This window comes from Gorilla gorilla, chromosome 2 (genome assembly GCF_029281585.2).
Source record: "Gorilla gorilla gorilla isolate KB3781 chromosome 2, NHGRI_mGorGor1-v2.1_pri, whole genome shotgun sequence".
NCBI classification, from domain to species: domain Eukaryota; kingdom Metazoa; phylum Chordata; class Mammalia; order Primates; family Hominidae; genus Gorilla; species Gorilla gorilla.
The window spans coordinates 194,539,584-194,564,190 of NC_086017.1; the positions used below are offsets into that span (position 1 = coordinate 194,539,584).

At 40.8% G+C, this 24,607-nt stretch overlaps 1 long non-coding RNA gene and 2 other non-coding genes across 3 annotated transcripts; all 3 read left to right on the plus strand.

Annotated features, from left to right (window-relative positions):
* The first annotated feature begins 14,934 nt into the window (after nucleotides 1-14,934).
* On the plus strand, nucleotides 14,935-23,339 carry LOC101135152 (uncharacterized). The gene is made up of 4 exons (XR_174315.5): nucleotides 14,935-15,290; nucleotides 19,414-19,848; nucleotides 21,334-21,415; nucleotides 22,520-23,339. It is a non-coding gene; the product is annotated as an uncharacterized lncRNA (long non-coding RNA).
* Nucleotides 19,903-20,068, plus strand: LOC115934245 (small nucleolar RNA SNORA81). The gene has a single exon (XR_004070062.2). It is a non-coding gene; the product is annotated as a small nucleolar RNA SNORA81 (small nucleolar RNA).
* On the plus strand, nucleotides 21,143-21,273 carry LOC115934180 (small nucleolar RNA SNORA63). Its single transcript, XR_004070003.2, has one exon. It is a non-coding gene; the product is annotated as a small nucleolar RNA SNORA63 (small nucleolar RNA).
* Nucleotides 23,340-24,607: the final 1,268 nt, after the last annotated feature.

Genomic DNA, 24,607 nt, shown 5'->3' on the forward strand with positions numbered 1-24,607 from the left:
CACTGCTTCCCCTGGGCAGTAAGGAAGTGGGTCTGTGATCTCCAAGTTCCCTTTTCCAGCTCTGAAATCCTATAACTGGAATTAAGAAGAAATGATCGGCTGGGTGCATTGTCTCACACCTGTAATCCCAGCACTTTGAGAGGCCGAGGTGGGTGGGTTATCTGAGATTAGGAGTTCGAAACCAGCCTGGCCAACATGGCGAAACCCCGTCTCTACTAAAAATACAAAAATTAGCCGGGCACGGTGGTGGGCGCCTGTAATCCCAGCTACTCAGGAGGCTGAGGCAGGAGAATCGCTTGAACCCAGGAGGCAGAGGTTGCAGTGAGCCAATATAGCACCACTGCACTCCAGCCTGGGTGACAGAGTGAGACTCCATCTCAAACAAAAAAAGAAGAAGAAGAAATGACCACATAGTGTTCAACAGCCCATACCTCCTTGTTCTTCCAAGAAAATGGTCATTGTCTCCATTGTTCTCATGAACACTGACATTCTTTCTGTCTTCTCTCTTCCCACCCTCCCACCTTCCCTGCCTGTTTTTCTCCTTCCTAATTATGATCTCTTATATTATGCCTCTTTGTGCAGTGGTTTCAATGTGTTCCCCAAAGTTCATGTGTTGGAAACTCAATCCTCAATGCAACAGCATTGAGAAAGAAGACCTTTAAGAGGTGATTAGGTCATGAGGGCTTTGTCCTCATGAATGAGTTAATGCTGTTATCTCTGGAGTAGGTTCCTGATAAAAGGAGGAGTTTGGTCCCCTTCTCTCTTCCTGTCACCCATGCGATGGCTTCCACCATGTTACGATGCAGCATGAAGGCTCCCAGCAGGTACACCCCTCGATCTTAGACTTCCCAGCCTCGAAAACCAGGAGCCAAAGCAATTTCTGTTCATTATAAATTGCCCAGCCCATGGTTTTCTGTTACCGCAGCACAAAACAGACGAAGACATCTCAGCTGGCAAAATCAGAGAAACAAGCTAGAAAAGCCTGCTTCCTTCTCCAGTGAACCAATTAACAATCACTCACATCTACTGAACATCCGCTATGGTTATGATAGGCAGTGTCAGGTACAGCAACTACCACCACCATATAGCAAGTGACCGTTCTGTGTCTAGTATGATGTTAGACATTTTACAAACACCATTGAGGCCTCACAACAACACTCTAAAGGCTTTAGCCTCATTTTGCAGATGCCACTGTAAAGGACCAAACTGTGTAGTAAAAACCTAGACCATTCTCTCCCTTCCAGTAAAGAACTGCTCAAGCTGGCCAGACGCGGTGGCTCACGCCTGTAATCCCAACATTTTGGGAGGCCGAGTTGAGCAGATCATCTGAGATCGGGAGTTCGAGACCAGCCTGACCAACATGGAGAAACGCTGACTCTACCAAAAATACAAAATTAGCCAGGCATGGTGGCTCATGCCTGTAATCCCAGCTACTCAGGAGGTTGAGGCAGCAGAATCGCTTAAACCTGGGAGGCGGAGGTTGCGGTGAGCCGAGATAGCACCATTGCACTTTAGCCTGGACAACAAGAGCAAAACTCCGTCTCAAAAAAAAAAACAAAAGAAGTGACACGTTGTTGTACTTGAGTAAGTTAGAGAAAACGCCACACTTTGAGATGAATTAAGAGTCTGTTTATTTAGCTGGCGGCTAAGAGACGGCTAACGCTTAAAGTTCTCTCGGCCTTGAAGAAGGGGCTAGATTTTTTTTTATACTTTGGTTTAGAAAGGGGAGGGAGGTCTAGTTAAAACAATTTTACAGAAGTAAAGTAGGCAAAAAAGTTAAAAGGATAAATGGTTACAGGAAAGTAAACAGTTCCAGGTGCAGGGGCTTTAAGACTATTACAAGGTGATAGACGTGGGGCTTTGGGCGTTATCAATTGGACGAATTCCCGGGAACTGCGGATATAGCTCGCCACAGTATCTTATCAGTTAATTGCATTCTTGGATGTGCTGGGAGTCAGCTTGCATAAGTTAAGTCCTTGAGGAAGGGGCTGCCAATGAAAGAGCCAAGATAAAGTCTGTCGGGCTCTTTTAGCTAAAAGAGAGTCAATTCAGGTAGAAACAAAGTTAGGTGATTAAAGGAAAAAGAAAGTCTAAAAGCAAGGTTAGTAAAAACAAGGTTAGGCATTACGATGTTACTTGAGCTCACACCATCCTAACAGTCATTCCACTGCCATCTTTTTGTTTTCTGAAATCAGCCTGCCACCCTGGCATAGGGGTGTATGTGTGCATGATGTGCACACATGGGGGGTAGGGCAGCACATCTGCCTCTACCTCTGCACTGCCACTCTCTCTTCCCATGTGTGTCCCTCTGTGGTTTTATCTCATCTCACAAGTGACTGAATTACAACACACATTTTTTGTGTGTAATGCTGAGGACATTTTGCCCCTAAATTCTTAGGAGTCTTCTTTGCCAGTAGAAGTATCCTCCTTACTGCCATCTGAGGGATTAACCCTGCATTCCCAGAGAAAACTGTGATGGCCGCCCCTGGGTCAGTTGCCTTTGCAGAACAATGCTGATTCTCTTCAGGATCCATTTGCTTCTAGACCTATAACTCAAGTCCCAGCAGGCCCCCTGTAACTCATTCAGCAGGCAAGTTACAAAGTATGCCCCATGCAGGAGTATACTATACTTCAAAAGAATTACTTGAGTTTTCTAATTTATACAGACAAAAATCTGGGGAACATATGTGGGAATGCATATTAAAGGCATGAGATATTGACATAAAGAACATAAAGCTGGATCAGGCTGAGTGTATTGATATGGGCCCACAGAGCAGAGATTCTGCCTTTAACATTACAGCTTAGAGTTAGAAAGGATTCTAACAGTCTATTTGGTTGGTTGGCTGACGCATGGACAAAAAGGTGGCTCATGCATTCAACATATGTTTGTGTTGAAATCCTAATCCTTAAAGTGAGTTAGAAATTCCTGACCTGCCTTGGCTTAATATAGAGGAAAGGATTCAAAGGCTTAGGGAGATTGGATTGTTAGAGCAGATTCATCATTTAAGACCTACTCACCCACCTTAGCAGGGTACAAGGGATACCCCTTTCACCACAACTGTGAGAAATGTCTGAGGGGAGCCCTGGCATTCTTAGAGCTCTGTGATCTTTCTTTTCTGTAGCCAGGCCTTACAGTGGGAACTACAGTCACTGAGTTGGGAAACTTCAATGCAATAGGAGTAATTGGATCTCAGGGTGGCAGGGACCAAGTGGCAGCACTCAGTCATCAAAGGTGAGGTGAATGTGATTACCACAAGGGACAGCAAAGTCAAAGCAGGAACTGAAACAGTCTGACTCTTGCAGACCTCAGCATTTGCTAGTTGATCATGATCTTTCCAAAAGTAGAACAGATAGGAAGCCTACTAAATTCTTACTTGATTTGTATCAGCAGAAAGGTTTCTAGGTCAAGTGAACAAAAGTCTGACTTGAATCATAAAAATGGAGAGTCACAACCCCTCATTCAATTCCAGGATTTGAGCCAGTTTACAGTCCCAGAACCCCTTGAATTAAGACAAAATTGGGTCCCCTTTTGGTAAGAACCCGAAACCAACCAAAATTTTATACTGTTAATCTTTCTCCCAGCCTTCCCCAAAGGACATGTGGCATTTTACTAAGGTAGCTATACATTAGGGAAAAGGAAATAATAAGACTTTGGAGGGATTATAGGACTCTGAACTGACACTAATTCCAGGACACCAAAAACATCACTGTGGCCCACCAGTCAGAATAGGGGCTAATGGAGATCAGGTGATCACTGAAGTTTGCTGTAGTCTGAATGTTTTTGTCTTTCCAAGATTCATATGTTGAAGTCATAACTCTCAAAGTGATAGTATTAGGAGGTGGAGGCTTTGAGGTGTGATTAGGTCATAATGGTAGAACCCTCATGAATGGGATTAGTGCCTTTATAAAAGAGGCCTGAGGGGAACTTGGTTGTCACCTCTGCCACATGAGGACACAGTGAGAAGTTGGCATTTTGCAACCTGAAAGAGGGGCCTTTGCCAGAACCTGGCCATGCTGGCACCCTGATCTTGTACCTCCCAGCCTCCAGAAGTGTAAGAATAAATTTCTGTTGTCTATAAGCCACCAAGTCTAAGGTATCTTGTTACAGCAGCCCAAACAGACTAAGAGTTTTAGCTCAAGTATGTCCTACAGCGGGCCCAATGGGGCCTCTGACCCCCATCCTGTGGTTACTTCCCCAGTTCCAGAATGTATAATTGGAATAGATACACTCAGCAATTGGCAGAATCCTCATATAGGTTTCCTAATCTGTGGAGTAAAGGCCATTATGGTGGAAAGGCCAAATGGAAGCCACTGGAACTGCTTCTACTTAGGGAAATAGAAGTAATATTGCATCCCTGGAGGAATGCAGTATTCCTGCAGAGCTTAGAGCCACCATCAAGAACTTGAAAGATGCAGGGGTGGTGATTCCCACTGTATCCCCCATCAACTTGCCTATTTGGCCTGTGCAGAAGACAGATGGATCTTAGAGAATGACAGTGGATTATCAGAAGCTTAACCAGGTTGTGACCCCTATTGCAGCTGCTGTACCAGATGTGGTTTCCTTGCTTGAGCAAATTAACACACCCTCTACTACCCAGTATGTGGCTGCTGATCTGACAAATGCTTTCTTGTTTATATCTGTTAATGAAAACCACCAGCAGCAGTGTGCTTTCAGCTAGCAAGGCCAAAAATACCCCTTCACTTTCCTACCTCAGGAGTACATTGACTCTGCAGCCCTATGTCATAATTTAACTCACAGTGATCTTGACTGTCTTTCTCTTCCTTAAGATATCATGCTGGTCTATTACATTGATGACATTATGCTGAAGAGAGTTAGTGAACAAAAAGTAGCAACTTGTCTAAATTTATTGGGAACACATTTGCGTGTCAGAAGGTGGGAAATAAATTTAACTAAAATTCAGAGACCTTCTACGCCAGTGAAATTTCTATGGGTCCAGTAGTGTAGAGCATGCCAAGATATCCCTTCTAAGGTAAAGAATAAGTTGTTGCATCTGGCCCACAACCAAAACAGAGGCACGATACCTAGTGGGCCTCTTTGGATTTTGAAAGCAACATATTCCTCATTTGGGTGTGTTACTCCAACTCATTTACCAAGTGACCTGAAAAGCTGCTAGTTTTGAGTGGGGCCCAGAATAAGAGAAGGCTCTGCAACAGGTCCAGGCTGCTGTGCAAGCTGTTCTGCCACTTGAGCCACATGATTCAGCAGATCCAAATGGTGCTTGAAATGTCAATAGCAGGTAGGGATGCTGTTTGGAGGCTACGGCAGGACCCTATGTGAATTGCAACACAGGCCCGTAGGATTTTCTTTAGCAAAGCTCTGCCACTCTCTACAAATAACTACACTCATTTTGAGAAACAGCTCTTGGCATGCTATTGACTCAATGGTTAACCGTAGACAACCAAGTTACCATGCAACCTGAGCTGCCCAACATCAACTGGGTGTTACCTGACCCACCAGGCCATACAGTTGGGTATGAACAGCAGCACTCCATCATCAGATGAAAGCGACATAGATGTGATCAGGCCTGAGCTATGAAGGCACAGGTTAGTTACAAGAAGAAGGACTGAAATGCTCATTGCACCCTGCTACACTCTCTCCTCTCTCCCAGCCTGCACATATGGCCTCACGTGAAGTCCCCTATGATCAGCTGACAGGAAGAGAAAACTTGGGCCTGCTTTAAAGACACAGCACTATATGCAGGCACCATCTGAAAGTGGACAGATGCAGCTCTGCATCCCCTTTTGAGACACTCTTGAAGGACAGTAGTGAAGGGAAATCCTCCCTACTGCAGTGGGCAGAACTTTAAACAGTGCACATGTCACTTTGTTTTGAAGGAGAAATGTCCAGACATGTGATTATATAGCAATTTATGAGCTGTAGCCAATGGTTTGGCTGAATGGTCAGAAACTTGGAAGGGACATGATTGTAAAAGCAAGGAAATTTGGGGAAAAGGTATATGGATAGACCTCTCTGAATAGGCAAAAATGTGAAGATATTTGTGTCCCATGTGAATGCTCACAAATGGCTGATAGCAGAGGAGGATTTTCATAGTCAAGTAAATAACTTGTTTTGTGGATATCAGCCAGCCTCTTTCCTCAGCCACTCCAGTCATTGCCCAGTGGGCTCATGAACCAAGTGGCCATGGTGAAAGAGATAGAGAGTATGCATGGGCTGAGCAACATGAACCTCCATTCACCCAACCTTCAATTGGCAGAGTGCCCAATCTGCCAGCAGCAGAGACCAACACTGATAAGGCACCATTCCCTGAAGAGATCAGCCAGCTTCCTGGTGGCAGGTTGATTATATTGGACTACTTCCATCATGGAAGGGGCAGCAGCATTTTTTAATTTCTGGAATAGGCACTCTCAATACAGATCTGCCTTCCATGCACACAATGCTTCTGCTAAAACTACCATCCGTGGACTTAAAGAATGCCTCATCTACTGCCGTCGTATTCCACACAGCATTGCTTCTCATCCGGGAGCTCACTTAACAGCAAATAAAGTGTGGAATGACCCACGATCATAGAATTTACTGATCTTATGTTCCCCAGCATCCTGGAGCAGCTGGCTTGATAGAACAGTGGAATGGCTTCTTGAAGACTCAGTTATAGCACCAGTGAGGTGGTGATACCTTGCAGGGCTGGGGCAAGATATGCATATGCTCTGAATTAACATTCAAAATATGATATTCTTTCTCCCATAGGCAGGATTCATGGGCCCAGGAATCAAGGGGTGAAAATGGGAATGCTTATACCCTGCTGGTGGGGATGTAAATTAGCTCAGCCATTGTGAAAAGCAATTTCTGAAATAACTTAAGTCAGAATTACCATTCGACACAGTAACACAGTAATCCCATTATTGGCTATATGCCCAAAGTAATATAAATCATTCTACCACAAAGACACATGCACCTGTATGTTTATTACAACACTATTCACAACAGCAAAGACATGGAATCAAGCTAAATGCCCATCAATAGTAGACTGATTAAAGAAAATATGGTACATACACACCATGGAAAACCACAAAGCCAGAAAAAAGAATGAAATCACGTCCTTTGCAGCAACATGGGTGGAGCTGAAGGACATATCCTGAGCAAACTAATACAGGAACAGAAAACCAAATACCACATATCCTCACTTATAAATGGGACCTAAACAATGAAAACGCATGGACACAAAGGGGAATAGACACCACGGCCTACTTGAGGGTGAATTGTGGGAAAAGGGGGAGGATAACAAAACTACTCTCTTGTTAGGTACATACACATTAAGGATTGTCACACCTTTGTGGAGAATTGAGCCCTTTATCATTACATAATGCTCCTCTTTATTGCTGATCATTTTACTTGCTCTGAAGTTTGCTTTATCTGAAATTAATATAGCTACTTCAGCCTTCTTTTGATTAAAGTCAACATGGCTTATCTTTGCCTAGTTCTTTACCTTTATTCTATATGTCTTTATATTTAAAGTGGGTTTCTTGTAGACAACATACAGTTGGATCTTGTGGGTTTTTTTTTTTTAATCCATTCTAATAGTCTTGTTCTTTTAACTGTGTATTTAAACCATTTAGATTTAAAATGATAATTAATATAGTTAAGTTAATATCCACCATATCTATAACTTTTTTTATTTGTTGCGTGTGTTCTTTTTTTGTGTGTGTGTGTCTTCCACTCTTTTTCTGCCTTCTCTGGTTTTAATTCAGCATTTTATATGATTCCATTTTTTCTCTTCTGTTGGCATATTGTAGGAAACCAGAATATGTCACCCCAAAATGTGCCTCATTGACATAAGGATTACTTTGAGCTGATCGTTTTGAAAAACAACAGACACAAGACAAGCTCTGAAAATAAGAGTAAAATTTACCCTCTTGTGTTATGCCATTCTTGTGTTCTTATAAAGGAATACCTGAGACTGAGTAATTTATAAAGAAAAGAGGTTTAATCAGCTCACAGTTCTGCAGGCTTTACAGGAAGCATGGTGCTGGCATCTGCTTCTGCTGAGGGCTTCAGAAGCTTAGAATTATGATAGAAGGCAAAGGGAGAGCAGGCAGTGTCACATAGTAAGAGAGGGAGCAAGAAAAAGAGGAAGGAGGTGCCACACATTTTTTTTTTTTTTTAAGAGACAGAGTTTTGCTTTTGTTGCCCCGGCTGGAGTGCAATGGTGCAATCTCAGCTCACCACAACCTCCGCCTCCCAGGTTCAAGTGATTCTCCTGCCTCAGCCTCCCAAGTAGCTGGGATTACAGGCATGCACCACCACGCTCAGCTAATTTTGTATTTTTAGTAGAGACGGGGGTTTCTCCATGTTGGTCAGGCTGGTCTCGAACCACCGACCTCAGGTGATCCATCTGCCTCAACCTCCCAAAGTGCTGGGATTACAGGCATGAGCCATCATGCCTGGCCAGTGCTACACACTTTTAAACAACCAGACCTCACAAGAATTCACTCACTTTTGCAAGGACAGCACCAGGCCATTCATGAGAGATCTGCCCCCATGACCCAAGCACCTCCCACCAGGCCACACCTATAATACTGGAGATTACATCTCAATATGAGATTGGAGGGGATAAAGATCCAAACTATATCACCTCTTGTAAGGGCAATTCACATTTACAAAGAACAATCTCCATTTGTAAGGGTGTCTTCCTTCTCTGAACCAGGAAGACAAGGATAATTAAATCATAAAAAAAAAATTCTCATTGATGGAAAAGGTATCAACTTAAATCTGCATAACAGACCTTACTCTTGTTTGCCATACTTTTTCTGCCATACTTTTCCTGATCACCTCTCTATAACTGGCCTCCTCGACACCATTCTTTCTTTATTTCAGCTGAAGATAGTATTTAAGCTTGAATTCTAAGCAAGGAGGGAGGTGCCACACACTCTTAAACAACCAGATCTTATGAGAACTCACTCACTATTGCAAGGACAGCACCAAACCAAGTAACTCTCTTTGAGAGTTACTCATTTTTCCCTGGATATCTCCCACATATAGACAAGGATACATAGTCATAAGACAAAATTACAACAAATTTAGTTTAAAGATCTTAATTAGCTTTTATTTGCAATTCTAGAATCAGGCAACATTTCAATCTATAGAATAGAATGGGCCAGGCGCGGTGGCTCACAAGGTCAGGAGATCAAGACCATCCTGGCTAACACAGTGAAACCCCATCTCTACTAAAATACAAAAAACTAGCCAGGTGTAGTGGCAGGCACCTGTAGTCCCAGCTACTTGGGAGGCTGAGGCAGGAGAATGACATGAGCCCAGGAGGTGGAGCTTGCAGTGAGCCGAGATTGCGTCACTGCACTCCATCCTGGGAGACAAAGGGAGACTCTCTCAAAAAAAAAAAAAAAAAATGTTGAATGGATGTTCTGATGAGCTGAGCAGAAGGAGCTGGTTTTATAGAAAGAAATGTTGGTTTTCCTCTGTTTCTAAGGAAAGCAGAAACAGAGAACAACAACAAAAATGAATTGGTCATTTCAAAGTCAAAGGTTAAAGCAGAAGAGACTTTTTTTTATCATGCTAGCTAAAACTGGCCTGTTTGGGAATTGGCTATTTTTTTTCTCTCTCTCTCTCTCTCCCCCCTCCCTCCCTCCTGCCTCTCCCCTACTCCCTTTTTCTCTCCTGATTTCTCAAAAAGTCAGATAAATAACTTAGTTTCAGCTTGGTAGCATGGAACTTTAGTGTGATTCCATTTTGGTTTGGTCTATTGGGCATAGGAAAGAAGCTCAATTTAAATCAGTCACCTCCTATAAATTTTGTTTAACACGTTATGTTAATAAACTTCTGTTTGTTTTTCTATGGTTAATCTTCATTTGTTACAAGGGGTCCCACCTAAGAAGTATGAAGGGTAGAGGAAAAAAATTTTTCTCCCTTATAGTTTCAATTATACATCTTTTAAAAAAAAGTTAGTGATGTCCTAGAGTTTTCCATTTACATTTACAACTAATATAAGTAAATCTTCTTTCAAATAACATTACACCACTTCATATGTAGTACAAGTATCTTAATGACAGAGTATTCCCAATTCCTCCCTCTCATCCTTTATGACATTTCTGTCATTTACTTCACTTATCTAGAAGCTATCATCACTCAGCACATTGTTGCTATTATTATTTTGAACAAACTATTAACTGCTAAATAAACTGAGAATCAGAAAAATAAGAGGTTATACATTATCTTCATTTATTCTTTCTATAATGCTCTTTCTTTAAGTAAATATGAGCTTTTGAATTATTTACCTTCTTTCTGAAGAACTTCTGTTAACGTGTCTTGCAAGGCAGGTCTATTGGTGATAAATTCCCTCAGCTTTCATTTTTCTAAGAATGTCTTTATTTCTCCTTTATTTTGAAGGATAATTTCACTCAATACAGAATTTCAGATTGATCATTTTTTCTTTCAATAATTTAAATATTTCACTTCACTCTTCTTGCATGGATAGTTTCTGAGAAGTCTAATGTAATTCCTCCACAGGTAAGGTGGCTTTTTTTTCTGGCTACTTTCATGATTTTCTCTTTGTCTTTGATTTCCTGCAATTTGAATGTATGTCTAGATGTTGATTTTTTTTGTTCATTTATCATGGTTGGTGTTATTTCACCTTCCTGGATTTGTGAATTGGTATCTGCCATTATTTTTGGAAAAGTCACAGCCATTATCCTTTCAAATATTTCTTCAAATGATTTTTCCTTTCGCTCTTTCTGATCTTTCTGGTGTTTCCATTATGCATATGTAGGATATAATAAATTCCTCTTCAAAGGTTTCAGCTTGTAAATTGTTAAGTACAACGAGTTCTGAGATCCTCTCCAAAGAAACAATGTATCAATGTGTTCAGCTCCCCATTCTTTGTTCTTCATTTTAAAGTTTAACTTCCTCGTTCTCCTCGTGTCCTTGCCCCTAGTTTCAGTAAATAACCCACTAGTTCTAATCAGTCGTTCACATGTGTTCTCCTGGTCACCTGCTCCATTCTGAGTCACCCCTGGTCACCTGCTCTGACCTAAGTCACCTTTATTCACCTGTTCCATAACTGTCTTTCCTGCCAAAGCTACTCACCCTGTCACTCCGATTCATACCCCGCTGTCTTTAAAACAGCCAATTGGAATTAACTTAGACTGTTTGGTCCAACCCTAGCCAATAGGGGAACAACACAGCAGTAGGGGCTACCTATGTCAGGAATAAAAACCCCTTCCCCTCCCTTGTTCAGGTGTGCTCTTGCCATTGCTCCATCCACGAGTCACACCCTTCTATAGAAGTAAAATTGCCTTGCTGAGAAAATTAAATTTATGTTTGAGTGCTATTTCTTTTGTGGCACCAAAAATTTGCTTCTAATACATATGTCATACCTTTTGTAATTGTCCCATAATTCTTGGATACAGGCATACATTGTGATATTACACTTCACTTTATTGCACTTCACAGATATTATGCTTTTTACAAATTGAAGGTTTGCGGCAAGCCCTTGTGTCAAGCAAGTCTATTGGCACCATTTTTCCAACAGTTTGTGCTCACTTCATTAGCATTTTATATGCACTGGGAAACCAAAAATTTAGTGTGACTTGCTTTGTTGCAGTGGTGTGGAGCCAAGCCTGTAATATCTCTGAGGTGTGCCTATATTCTGTTCAATTTTTTTCGTTCTTTTTTTTATTCTTTTATTTTCAGTTTGGGAAGTTTTTATTGATATATCTTTAATTTCACTGATTTTTTTCTTTGGATGTGTTCATTACAATAGCTAAAGCATGCATGTGGTACAAAATTCGAGTCAAAAGAGTATACAATGAAAAGGAATTTCTCCTACTTCTTTCTCTGAGCCACCACATTTTCCTTCCCAGAGGAAACACCTGTGTATACATGTAAGTAATCGCGTCTATGTTTCCTTTTGATTTTTTAAATAAAACTTATAGCATAATATATGCATTTCTGTATCTTGCTTTTTTTATCCTTCAGTATATTTTACAGATAATTCCATATCAGTATACATGATGCAGAAACTCTAGAATTTCAATTATTTTCAATAACTGCATAGTAACCCATTGTATGTATGGCTTTCCTATAATTCATCAGTTTTGCACTGATGGGCATTTAAACTCTCTTATCTTTGCTATATGAATTTAGAAATGAATTTCCTTAGTCACCCGTCATTTCAGCATGTAGGAGTACACCTGTAAGATAAATTCCTAGAAATAGAATTGCTAGGTCAAAGGTTTGTAAATTTGCAATTTGGGAACTTATTGTTAAACTGTTCTTCATAGCATTATTGCCAATTTCTGCTTCCATCAGCAAAGTATAATAATGCCTGTTTTCCTGCTACTTCCTCAATTACAGTATATTTTAAAACTTATATTTTCTAAAATGAAATATATATTTTTATTTTGAATAAAATTGAGCCCTTTTATTCTGTATTTGTGTTTTCTGTGAACCATTGACATTGTGTTGATTTTTCTAATGAGTTGCTAATACTGTTGAATTATAGGTACTTTCTCAGGTATTAGGGAAATTAGTCCATCGTCTGTGACATGAGTTGCAATTTTTCACCCAGATTGCTGTCTGCCACTTTTAGTTTATGTACTTTTGCTGCTTTTAAATTTTTTTAAGTAATTGAATGTATCAATTTTCTCTCTTATGGCATTTGGGTATTGCTTTATAAAATTTCCTGTGCTACAGAATGTATGAGGATTTAATGAAATACACTTACACTTCATTTTTTTCCATTTAATCTTTATCTGGAATTTATTTTGATGTGAGGTATGAGTTTGAGTTGGGATCCAACTTTACTTTTTCTAGATGGCTACCCAGTTGTGTCAATATCATTTGCTGAATTTTACAAGTTTTTTTAAAAATCAAGAATGTATGTTGAATTTTAACAAATACCTTTTTTGCATTTTAGAGATGACAAATTTTTCTTTTTCTTTATAACGATGTTTAGAGATGGGAGGTCTCACTACATTGCCCAGGCTGGCCTAGAGCTCCTGGGCTCAAGGGATCCTCCTACTTCAGCCTCACAAGTAGCTGGGACTACAGGCACAAGCCACCGTACCCAGCTATTTCTAGTAAAATAGAAATACTTTATTATAATTTTTATTTGATTTAGGATTTTTCCAGTAATATTCATGAGTATGAATTTTTTTTTTTTTTAATTTTTTAGAGATGGAGTCTTGCTCTGTCTCCCAGGCTGGAGTGCAGTGGTGTGATCTTGGCTCACTGCAGCCTCCACCTCCCGAGTTCCAGCGATTTTCCTGCTTCAGCCTCCTGGGTAGCTGAGATTACAGGCACACACCACCATGCCTGGCTAATTTTTGTATTTTTAGTAGAGACAGGGTTTCACCATGTTGGCCAAGCTAGTCTTGAACTCCTGACCTCAGGTGATCTGTCTGCCTTGGCCTCCCAAAGTGCTAGGATACAGGCGTGAGCCACCGCGCCCGGCCATGAGTAAGAATTTCTATGGTCAATGTATATGTATATGCTGTATGGGTGTTTTATGAAATTTTGGTATAAATGTTATGCTCACTTCATAAATAGAATTTGAAATGCTTCCTCTTTTTTCTGTGCTTAAGGGAGAATCAACAGCAACCAACTCTCTGTTCCTTAAGTTTTCACAGAATTATCCTATGAAATAATTTGGGCCTGGTGCTTCTGTGGATTCAGCTATGGAGAAATGCAGTTCTCTAACAACATCTATTTCTTTTTTTTCGAGACCGAGTTTCACTCTTGTTGCCCAGGCTGGAGTGCAATGGCACAATCTCGGCTCACCGCAACCTCCGCCTCCCGGGTTCAAGCAATTCTGCCTCAGCCTCCCAAGTAGCTGGGATTACAGGCATGCGCCACCATACCCGGCTAATTTTGTATTTTTAGTAGAGACAGGGTTTCTCCACGTTCGTCAGGCTGGTTTCGAACTCCTGACCTAGGGTGATCTGCCCGCCTCGGCCTCTCAAAGTGCTGGGATTACAGGCGTGAGCCACCGCGCCCGGGCAACATCTATTTCTTCTATGGTAATTGGTCTACTTAGAATTTCTATCTCTGGAATATTTTGGTAAATTATATTTTCTTGGAATCTTGTCCATTTTATTCAAGTTTTCAAATTTATTACGTAGAACTGACTGATCATGCAATTCTTTTAAGTTTTCCTGTATCTATGGTTATTTCCCCTTTATCATTTTGTATTTTGATGTGCTCCTCTTTCTTTCTTGAGCCAACCATCCTATTTGTTGCCTTTTTCAAATCTCTTATTAGTATTCCCATTCCCATTTCTATTTTTTATTTTCTTCTTTTATTCTTAAGAATTCCTTCTTTCGGCTTTTCTTAGGTTTACCTTGCTATTTTTTCTGAATTATTTAATTTACTTTTATTTTGAATTTTTAAAAGCACTGTATTGGTATATCCCACAGGTACTAATATGCAGAGCTTGCTCTCTTTTTTTTTTTTTCATTTTTAAGATATTCAGTAATCTCAGTTTTGAGATGGTTAAGAGGATTTCTTAATCAGTTTTTTTTTTTTTTTACATTTTGAAAATGTTATACAATTTTGCATTGTTTTATTCTCCACTCCTTTGTATCCTACGACAGTCTCCAGCCCCGTTTCTTCACCTCAATTCTCTAAAGATTGAAGGTCAAGAGGAGGGTTTCTTGCCCTGGAGCCTGCGAGAGGGTGGGCCCTTGCGGTTCTTGCGCGGAAACGGCAATAGGGACACCCAGGGCCTAAGGAGGCTGGGGACAGAGCAGATCCTCCCAGCCCCCAACATCACCCCGGAGTAGATGCAGATCCCCCAGGGTCCCGGGGGCCGAGACCACACCCCGCGGGCACGAGCCCGATTGGCAGATTGTAGCCGAGTGGTTTCAACGGTGACGCCCCCCAACCCGAATGCCTCGCTGGGATTGGCTCATTTCTTGGTTCAGACCTGGACGGTGGCCAGAGGAGGACAAGAGGCTTTTACACCGAACGGAGGTGATGTGGACGACAACCGAGACGCAGCCGCACTTCAACAAGCGGCCGGTCCGAGGGGACATGGCGGCAAACTCTGCAGCGTCAGTGCTGCTGGCGGGTGCAAGAAACTGGTGGCGACACTGCCTGAGCCCGCTGCTGTTGCCAAGGTGACGGGGCATAAAGCCGCGGTGTATCGGTGCGTGGGGGCGCGGGGTGGGTGGTGAAGGGAGAACGAAGCTCGAGCGGGAAGACAGGACCGCGACCGCTTGTCAAGGGATTCGGCTTCCAGTCCCCCTTCCAGAGGGCGTCCTTCTGCAGCCAGGCCTCTGTCTTCCCCCGCCCCCACACGGTACGAGCTACAGAATGCTTTTCTGTTTTCTCTTTTTCTATAGTAAGGAAGCGCTTTCCTTTCTCCCCCGTTTATTCATTTGCTTACTTCTGGTTCCCGTGTCCTTTTAACATGTCCCCCGTCATTCTCCGTTTAAGGACACAAGATGTTCCAGGCTCATCTTGTACTTAGCTCCTGCCTTGGAATCAGACATTTCTCCAAGGAATCCTGGTTCCTTTTTTTGGAGAATGCTATTTTACAGCCGTATCTGGGCTGTAGGTTGTGTTCGTTGCTACTAGGATGCCATTGCTTCTAGACTGTCTCAGCAGACAACGCTAGGAAATTTTATGTATATATATATATGTAGAGAGAGAGAGATGCACACACATATTTATGTACATATGTGTGTGTATGTACGTATATATACATGTATATTTATACGTATACACACACCCTCCCCACACACATCCATACACGCATCAATCCAGGCACATCTATATCTGTTTTATATCTATCTATCTACATGTATGTTTAAAAAACAGCTGAGTTCATACTGTTAACTCAGTTCCAGTGCAGCATCTCACGGTTCAATCAGATTTGCGCTTTCTGTAATTGTAACTGTTTTCTGAGAGTGAGAAAGCTGGCTCTCCTTATCCACAAGATATTCACTTCTTTGCTCAATCGTGTGCAAAAAGTAGATTCAAAATTGCTAACCCATACCACTGTGAAAAAACAGACCAACTAGCCAGAGTTCAATATTGGTTTACAGTTATGTTTGTCTTTAGTTTCTGTAATTAAAACTGTATTATACAGGTTATGAAGGCAGTCATAGAGGTTTTATGACTATAGAGGTTACAAAGTCTCTATAATTAAGATGTGGAACTAGTGTGTGAATAATATAAAAAGACAAGTGGAATAGAATAGAAAATCCAGAAATAACCCCAAGTGCACATAGAAAGTTAAAGATGAAGGTGCTATCACATATCATTAGAGCAGAGTTGGGCTTTGTAACACACAGAGCTGGGCCAACTGGTTGGCCATTTGGAAAAAGATAAAATTAGATCTACACCTTATAGCATAACAAAAATAAAGTCTAAATGGATCAGGGATCTAAATGTGAAAAATGAAACAATACAAGTACTAAAAGAAAAAGGCTTTCTAACTATGACTCAAAAACCCATAAGCAATAAAATAAAAAGTTGATAAATTTGACCACATAAAACAAATAGCATGGCAAATACATCATAAAGTCAAAAGACAACTGAAAAAAAAAAACTGGATTGGGAGAAAATATCTGTAGCACGTATCACGGGTAAAGGTTGAAGATCTTTCATATTTAAATTTGAATTTTAAAACTTTTCCAAATCAATTTTCTCTGTTTACATTCAGCAGTGGCACAGTGACTTTATCTTTTACATAAGAATATGTCAAAAAAGTAGCAAGTTATACTGCTTTTAAAGATAAGAGTCATCCGTTTAAAAATACTTATTATATCATGTGTCTTAGGGCCCCAGAAGTAAACCCTAACACAGGAATTCCTGTGCAAATAATTAGAAAGTTTCCAGGAAAAAATCGCAGGGTAATAGAGAAATAGAATAGAAAGGGAAGGAAGGCCAGTGAGCAAGCTGCTCTAAGCCTGTTCCCCTGGAGGTGGCTCAATGCTGCTTAACTCTAAGTCAGTGTGCATAGTCAATCCATGGAGTCGTCCTTACCAGAGAACCAGCAAGCTGGTGTGTTTATGTCTCTACCAAGTCATTAGTTAAGGTCTGCCCTCAGGGAGACCTAACTTCCCAGATACTTCGGGTTTTATAAAAATATAAAACTTCATACTTAAGACTTAGTATAAAGTTGTCCATTCAGAACCTTCTTTTTAACTATTGTCCCTGTACGCAGGGAGTTTTTGTTTCGAATTAAACAAAAACTAGGGTTGCAGATATGGTTTATAGGACTGTATCTCAACAGATTGACAAGCTGAAGCTTTCTTTCTGGGTAGACTAGGATCCATGCCTTTTCTGTTCACTGTTGTCAAGTTTAAATGCAGTGTGCAACATGAAAACCGCAGTGATGTGTTATTAGTTGGGAATCTTTGTCATTTGGGATATCTGCATGCTATCTGTTTTCAAAGCTCACTGCTGTATTAGCTATGAAGTAAAGCTTGTTTTAACAAAGCAATAGGCTTCATTAAGATCAAGGCTGTGTATAAGTCATGGTTTCCTGCTGGAAAGATAATTATCTTTAAGGTAAATGATAACCAGTGAATACATATCGGAACAACTTCCCTGGAGATGTCAATGCAGAGCTTATTCCCTGTTTATACATCTTAAACACAGAATAATAATGTAGGAAATGTCTATTTTGATTTTTCCTAGGACTTTTTTTAGCCAGTGATATTTAGGATATGGGAGGGAAAATAGCCTAATGAAGCAAGTTGCTACACATGAATATCTAGAGGTGATACTAAGACTTTGGAAAAATAGACTTTATTTTATTTTTAAAATGGTTTTAGGTTTCCAGAAAAAAGTTACAGGTTTACAGAGAAGATAGTACAAAGAGTTCCCATATACCTTGCACTCTATTATTCCTGTTATTAACATTTTATGTTAGTATGGTAAATTTGTGGTGTAATTATATTATGGTTATTATGATACCATTTTTTTCTTTTTCTTTTTTCTTTTTTTTTTTGAGACGGAGTCTTACTCTGTCACCCAGGCTGGAGTGCAGTGGCATGATCTCAGCTCTCTGCAACCTCCACCTCCCGGGTTCAAGTGATCCTCCTGCCTCAGCCTCCCGAGCACCTGGGACTACAGGCACACACCACCACACCCAGCTAATTTTTGTATTTTTAGTAGACAGTGTTTCACCATATTGGCCAGGCTGGTCTCGAACTCCTGACCTCGTGATCCACCTGCCTTGGCCTCCCAAAATGTTGGGATTACAGGTGTAAGCCACCTCGCCCGGCCAGTATGATACAATTAATGAACCAACATTGATGCGTTATTATGAACTAAGGTCCACAATTTATTCAGGTTTTCTTAGTTTTTATGTAAAGTGCTTTTTCTGTTCCAGAATCTTATCCAGGATACCACATTCCATTTTGCTGTCATGTCTCTTTAGACCCCTCTAGGCTGTGACAGTTTCTCAGATTTTTCGTATTTTTGGTGACCTTGACAGTTTGGAGGAGTATTATTCAGGTATTTTGTAGGATATCCTTCTGTTAGAATTGACTGATGTTTTCCTCTGGATTAGACTTGAATTTGGGGCTTTGGGGAGGAAGACCACAGATATAAAGTGTGATTCTCTTTTTTTTTTTTTTTTTTTATTTGCGACGGAGTTTTGCTCTTGTTGCCTAGGCTGGAGTGCAATGGCGCAATCTTGGCTCACTGCAACCTCCGCCTCGCGAGTTCAAGCAATTCTCCTGCCTCAGCCTCCCGAGTAGCTGGGATTACAGGCATGCACCACCATGCCTGGCTAATTTTGTGTTTTTAGTATGGGGTTTCTCCATGTTGGTCAGGCTGGTCTCGAACTCCCGACCTCAGGTGATCCGCCTGCCTCGGCCTCCCAAAGCACTGGGATTACAGGCGTGAGCCACCGCACCCAGCCCAAAATGTGATTCTCATCACATCAGATTGAGAGTTATGATGGTTGCTGTTGACCTTAATTACGTGGCTGAGGTAGTATTTGAAAGGGTTCTGTGCTAGAAAGTTACTCTTCTACCCTCCTTCCACTCTGTACTATTAGGAAGGATATCACAATGTCCAACTCACACTTAAGTGAAACATTTTTTCCTAACTTTTCAAAAGGAGCAGGTTGTTTTGGATGAAGCAGATAAAAATGTTGAACCAAGGAATTAAGGATCAAATCCATGAGATTTACTAGAAATTAAATACAAGTACTCATGTGTGCACATGAGTTTTCTCCAGCTGGCAGGTTGGATTCATTGTTACAATATAGCTGTGAAGTGCTATGTTGTCCTTGCCCCCTGCTCAAAGCAATTGTTTCCCACAATCTCTGTCTCACTCGGTTCTATAGTAAGACATGGACGCTTGGTCTCAAACATTATTTCTCTAAGTATTGTTATGAAACTATTACATCTCCTTAATTGATTTGCCAACATAATTACTCAGTATCTTTTTTTTTTTTTCAGAGTCTCACTTCATCACCATGCTGGAGTGCAGTGGCACTATCTGAGATCACTGCAATCTCTGCCTCTCGGATTCAAGCGATTCTCGTGCCTCAGCCTCCCGAGTAGTAGCTGGGAGTACAGGCATGTGCCACCATGCCCAGCTAATTTTTGTATTTTTGGTAGAGACCTGGTTTCGCCTTGTTGGCCAGGCTGGTCTCGAGCTTCTGACCTCAAGTGATCCGCCTGCCTCGGCCTTCCAAAGTGCTGGGATTACAGGCGTGAACCACTGAGCCTGGTCAGTTATTGGCTCTTTTTAAAGATTGTGTTGCTTTCTGCCTCAATATTAATATGTTGGAAGTTACCAAGAAGTTCGTGACAGATCTATTTCAAATTCTGGTGAAGAAGGAAGAATTGGCCCTTGAAAGAATCAGTGTTTTACAATAATTTTGAAAGAGGGTAATGTTTTTCTAATTGATATACATAAAAACCATAGCCAGGGATTTAAAATTTACCTTCTTGTTTAAGCTCTGTACTAAAATTGCAGAAACTAGTATCATGTCTTACCATTTGTAATAAAGCTATCAGAGAAAACCCAAGGAAAAAAACAGCTGTACCAGATAGAAAAACTGAGTTGAACCTTTTTTTTTTCTTTTTTTTAGATGGAGTCTCACTCTGTCACCCAGGCTGGAGTGTAGTGGCGCAATCTCAGCTCACTGCAGTCTCCATCTCCTGGGTTCAAGTGATTCTCCTGCCTCAGCCTCCCAAGTAGCTGGGATCACAGGTGCCCACCACCATGCCTGGCTAGTTTTTTGTATTTTTAGTAGAGACAGGGTTTCACCATGTTGGCCAGGCTGGTCTTGAACTCCTAACCTCAGCTGATCTGCCTGCCTCGGCCTCCCGAAGTGCTGGGATTACAGGCGTGAGCCATCGTGCCTGGCCTGAGTTAAACCTCTTTTTTAACAACAGGGTACTTTGTTCTAAGATTTGATACAGTAATATCTATATTTAAGCAGAATTAGTAAAATCAATGAATAACTATTCTCTTCCAATGGTAGGAATGAGGTATAGAAATCAAATGGCTTTTTATTCCAACTCTGACATGAATTAACATTTTCCTGTTGGGAATACTATAAGGAAGGAAATTGTATGCTCTTTATGACAAGAGATTGACCAGTCAGGTTGTTCCTTGTAGAACACAGAGTGAAAGGTATCCGGGCTTCTAAGAAACAGCATATGCCAGTTTCTGGTGTGATAAGAGCTGCTCTTCCCTAGTATTGCTAATTAAGATGCTATTAATATCTGATTATAGTTGAGCCTTGAACGACATGATTAGGGGCACCAATCCCCATACAGTCGAAAATCTGCATATAATTTTTGACTCCCCAAAAACTTTACTACGAACAGCTTAATGTTGACCAGAAGCCCTACTAATAACAGTTGATTAAACACATATTTTGCATATGATATACTGTATTCTTACAATAAAAGAAACTAGAGAAAAGAAAATGTTATTAAGAGAATCGTAAGGAAGAGAAAATACATTTACTGTTCATTAGGTGGAAGTGGATCACCGTAAAGGTCTTCATCTTCCTCATGTTCATGTCAAGTAGGCTAAGGAGGAGGAGGGAGTGGAGGGGTTGGTCTTGCTGTCTAAAGGGTGGCAGAAGGAGAAGAAAAGCCACTTATAAGTGGTCCTGCCCAGTTCAGACCCGTTTCCTTCAAGGGTCCACTGTATTTTCTTAGTAAACTGAGGCAGGATCTAGTTACATTGTAGCTGTGAAGTGCTGCATTGTCTTTGCCCCCTGCTCAAAATAAAACTGTTACCTTTCAAGCCCTGTCTGCCATGGTGCTGTAGCAGCAGGGATGTTTGGTCTCATACATGTTTACCAATTTAAGACTTGACAAATGACTTGAGAATTAGGGGTTGGTGGTGTTTTGCAGGTAGCGACAGAAGGAAGAAAACATTATCAAGAGGGAATTCAGATAAAGGACAAACCATATTTTGACTGCTACTGACTTGTTGGTAAGTATTCCATTTCCTTATTTAATGACAGTATCTATCTAGCAAAATTTGGTTTAGGGGGAAAGTTTATAGTAGACTTTGCCAGCTGAAGTTGTAGGGGGATAAAGATCACACTCCATAGTGAACTATGCTGTTATATATAGTTCATTACTCTTATGTGGCCTAGAAGAGTATGCAGCAGTTGCTTTTTGAGGCATAAATATATACTATCATATCTGAGGTTCTTGTTGCCCAGAAGGAGTCAGGAGTGACAGGTAACATGTGACTATTGAAATGCACTTAATGCAACTTTTTTTTTTTTTTCAGATAGAGTTTTGCTTTTGTTGCCCAGGCTAGAGTGCAGTGGCGCAATCCCGGCTCACTGCAACCTCTGCCTCCTGGGTTCAAACGATTCTCCTGCCTCAGCCTCCTGAGTAGCTGGGATTACAGGTGCCCGCCACTACTCCCGGCTAATTTTTGTATTTTTAGTAGAGACAGGGTTTCACCATATTGGCCAGGCCGTTCTCGAACTCTTAACCTTAAGTGATCCACCAGCCTTGGCCTCCCAAAGTGCTGGGATTACAGACATGAGCCACCGCGCCCAGCCTATTTCATTTAATTTTAATTAACTTAAATTTAAATAGCCATATGTGGCTAGTGACTATTTATTGGACAGCATAGTCCTAAACAACAGTGAACATTTCAGAGCTGACATCTGTAGTTAACTCTGAAAGTGTATCAAAATGGATTCATAACTGTTCCTTTTGTTTTGTACCTAGTGTTTACTTCTGTCCCAGACTGACATGACACCCACTCTTGGCTGGCCCACTTTGGCAGGGGCTTTAATTTTACTACCCTAAACCCAATACTTTCATCTGCTTTATAAGTAATAATGTTCATTTCGTAGCCAGATGAGCCTTAACTCCTTTTCTACTAAATGCAAAAGAAATCTTTTGTTTTTCTCTAGATATTTTGATCAGTATCTTGTATTCCATTTAGAAGCACTCTACATATAATTCTGGCAAATAAACAGCCACTGATGATTAACTAGTAGCTCAGATTGTTCAGTAGTTCACGTAGTACTTGCTGAATAATATTCTGATTCATATGTTTTCTTTTGTTCAGAACTGGCAGTCGGGGTCAACTTGGGCAGACAGCTGTGGCCATAAATATTAAAGAAGACAAAAGGATTCTTTGTGACACTGAGACCTTCTGCAGTACCATAGTGAAGGAAATGCCAGTGTACACAACTGGCCTCATTTAATTCCTGGGAGGAGATAGTTTGGGATGCAGTGCTTGTTGTTGCTGAGCAGGCGATCACAGCGTGCACTGTGTTTCTTTCTTTGAGAATATTTGAATCTTGCCTGAATACTCGTAACAGATGAGAGACACAGGTTTTGATGGCATGGATTTACGCTGTCATTAGTCGTGAGCTCTTGGGACGAAAGTAATTGGTTTTATCCTCTTTAGAGTTAGACCCTGTGGTTGGGTATGAAAGATGAGTGTCTGTAAAAATCCTTCTTAGAAATGTATTTCCTCAAGACTCTGTCTCAAAAAAAAAAAAAAGAAATTTATTTCCTAGTTCTGTAAAAATCGCTATATTGAGTGTTCTCTATCACTTAATAATATACTTATTATTAAGTGGACTTAAAGATATGCACTGTATAAAATCAGCTAATTATGTTAAACCATGGTATCTCCCTTTATTGTGTTAGACTGAATAGAACAAACTTTAAAATAATTTTTTTAAAGAATATATTTGAATTCATTTTGTTTGATATTATGTTTTTATTCAGAAAAGCATTTTATTAGTGCTAGGTGTGAACCCGAGCCTTTTGCTAAATACCAGCAGCAATCATGTCCTAGAGTTAAATCCCAGAAAAATTGCCATATTATATATTAAAGGTTCAATAAATTACAATAAAGTATTTTTTCTTTAAAGTGATTTGGTCCTTATTCCTTAAAAATCATACTTTTTGCCATAACTCCACATTTGCAAAGGAAGAAGATGAAATGAAATAGTACTCTATAGTAAATATTTTATTCCGGTTACAAAATTACACACAAATGTGGCTTTTTATAAAAAGGTTTAATAGTTCCAAATTGGGCTGGGTGCGGTGGCTCATGCCTGTAATCCCAGCACTTTGGGTGGCCCAGGCGGGCAGATCACCTGAGGTCAGGAGTTCGAGACCAGCCTGACCAACATGGTAAAACCCTGTCTCTACTAAAAATACAAAATCAGCCGGGCGTGGTGGTACGTGTCTATAATCCCAGCTACTCGGGAGGCTGAGGCAGGAGAATCGCTTGAACCCGGGAGGCAGAAGTTGCAGTGAGCCAAGATCACACCACTGCACTCCGAACCTGGGCGACAGCGAGACTCTGTCTCAAAACAACAACAAAAGTTCCAAGTTAGCTGCTGCTTGGCACTAGCACAAAGACTGATCAATGAGGGTGTTCATCAGCACCGTCTGCCAAGCATTATCTGCTTCTTATGAGAAAAAGGAAGCATTTGAACATAAGATTTCTCCCTCTTCTGGTGTGGCAAAAATTTTCTGGTACATGCAAAGTAGTTACATAACAGCAAAGTTTTCTTTGTTAATGGACTAATATTAATCAGTAAAGTTTTTTTTTCCATAACAATAACACAGAGTAGATATAATGGGTCCTATAAAAGAAAAATTGACATTGAACGTGATCTTTTTTTAAAACAATAGACTTTATTATTTAGAGCCATTTTAGGTCAGCAGAAAAACCGAGCAGAAAGTACAAAGAATTCCCATACACTCCCTGTTCTCACACACGCACAGTCTCCCACACTTCTACATCCCACACCAGAATGGTACATGGGTTACAATCACTGAACCTCTATTGACATGTCATCATCACTCAAAGTCATAGTTTACATTAGGGTTCATTCTTGGTATTGTACATTCTATGGATTTAGAGAAATGTATGATGAGGTGTCCACCATTATAGCACCATACAGAGTATTTTCACTGCCCTGAAAATCCTCTGCTCTACTGATTCATCCCTCCCCGCAACCCCGACAACCACTGATTTTTTCTTTTGTTTTTTTTTTTTTTTTGAGATGGAGTCTCGCTCTGTCGCCCAGGCTGGAGTGCAGTGGCATGATCTCGGCTCACTGCAACCTCTGCCTCCTGGGTTCAAGCGATTCTTCTGCCTCAGCCTCCCAAGTAGCGAGGACTACAGGCG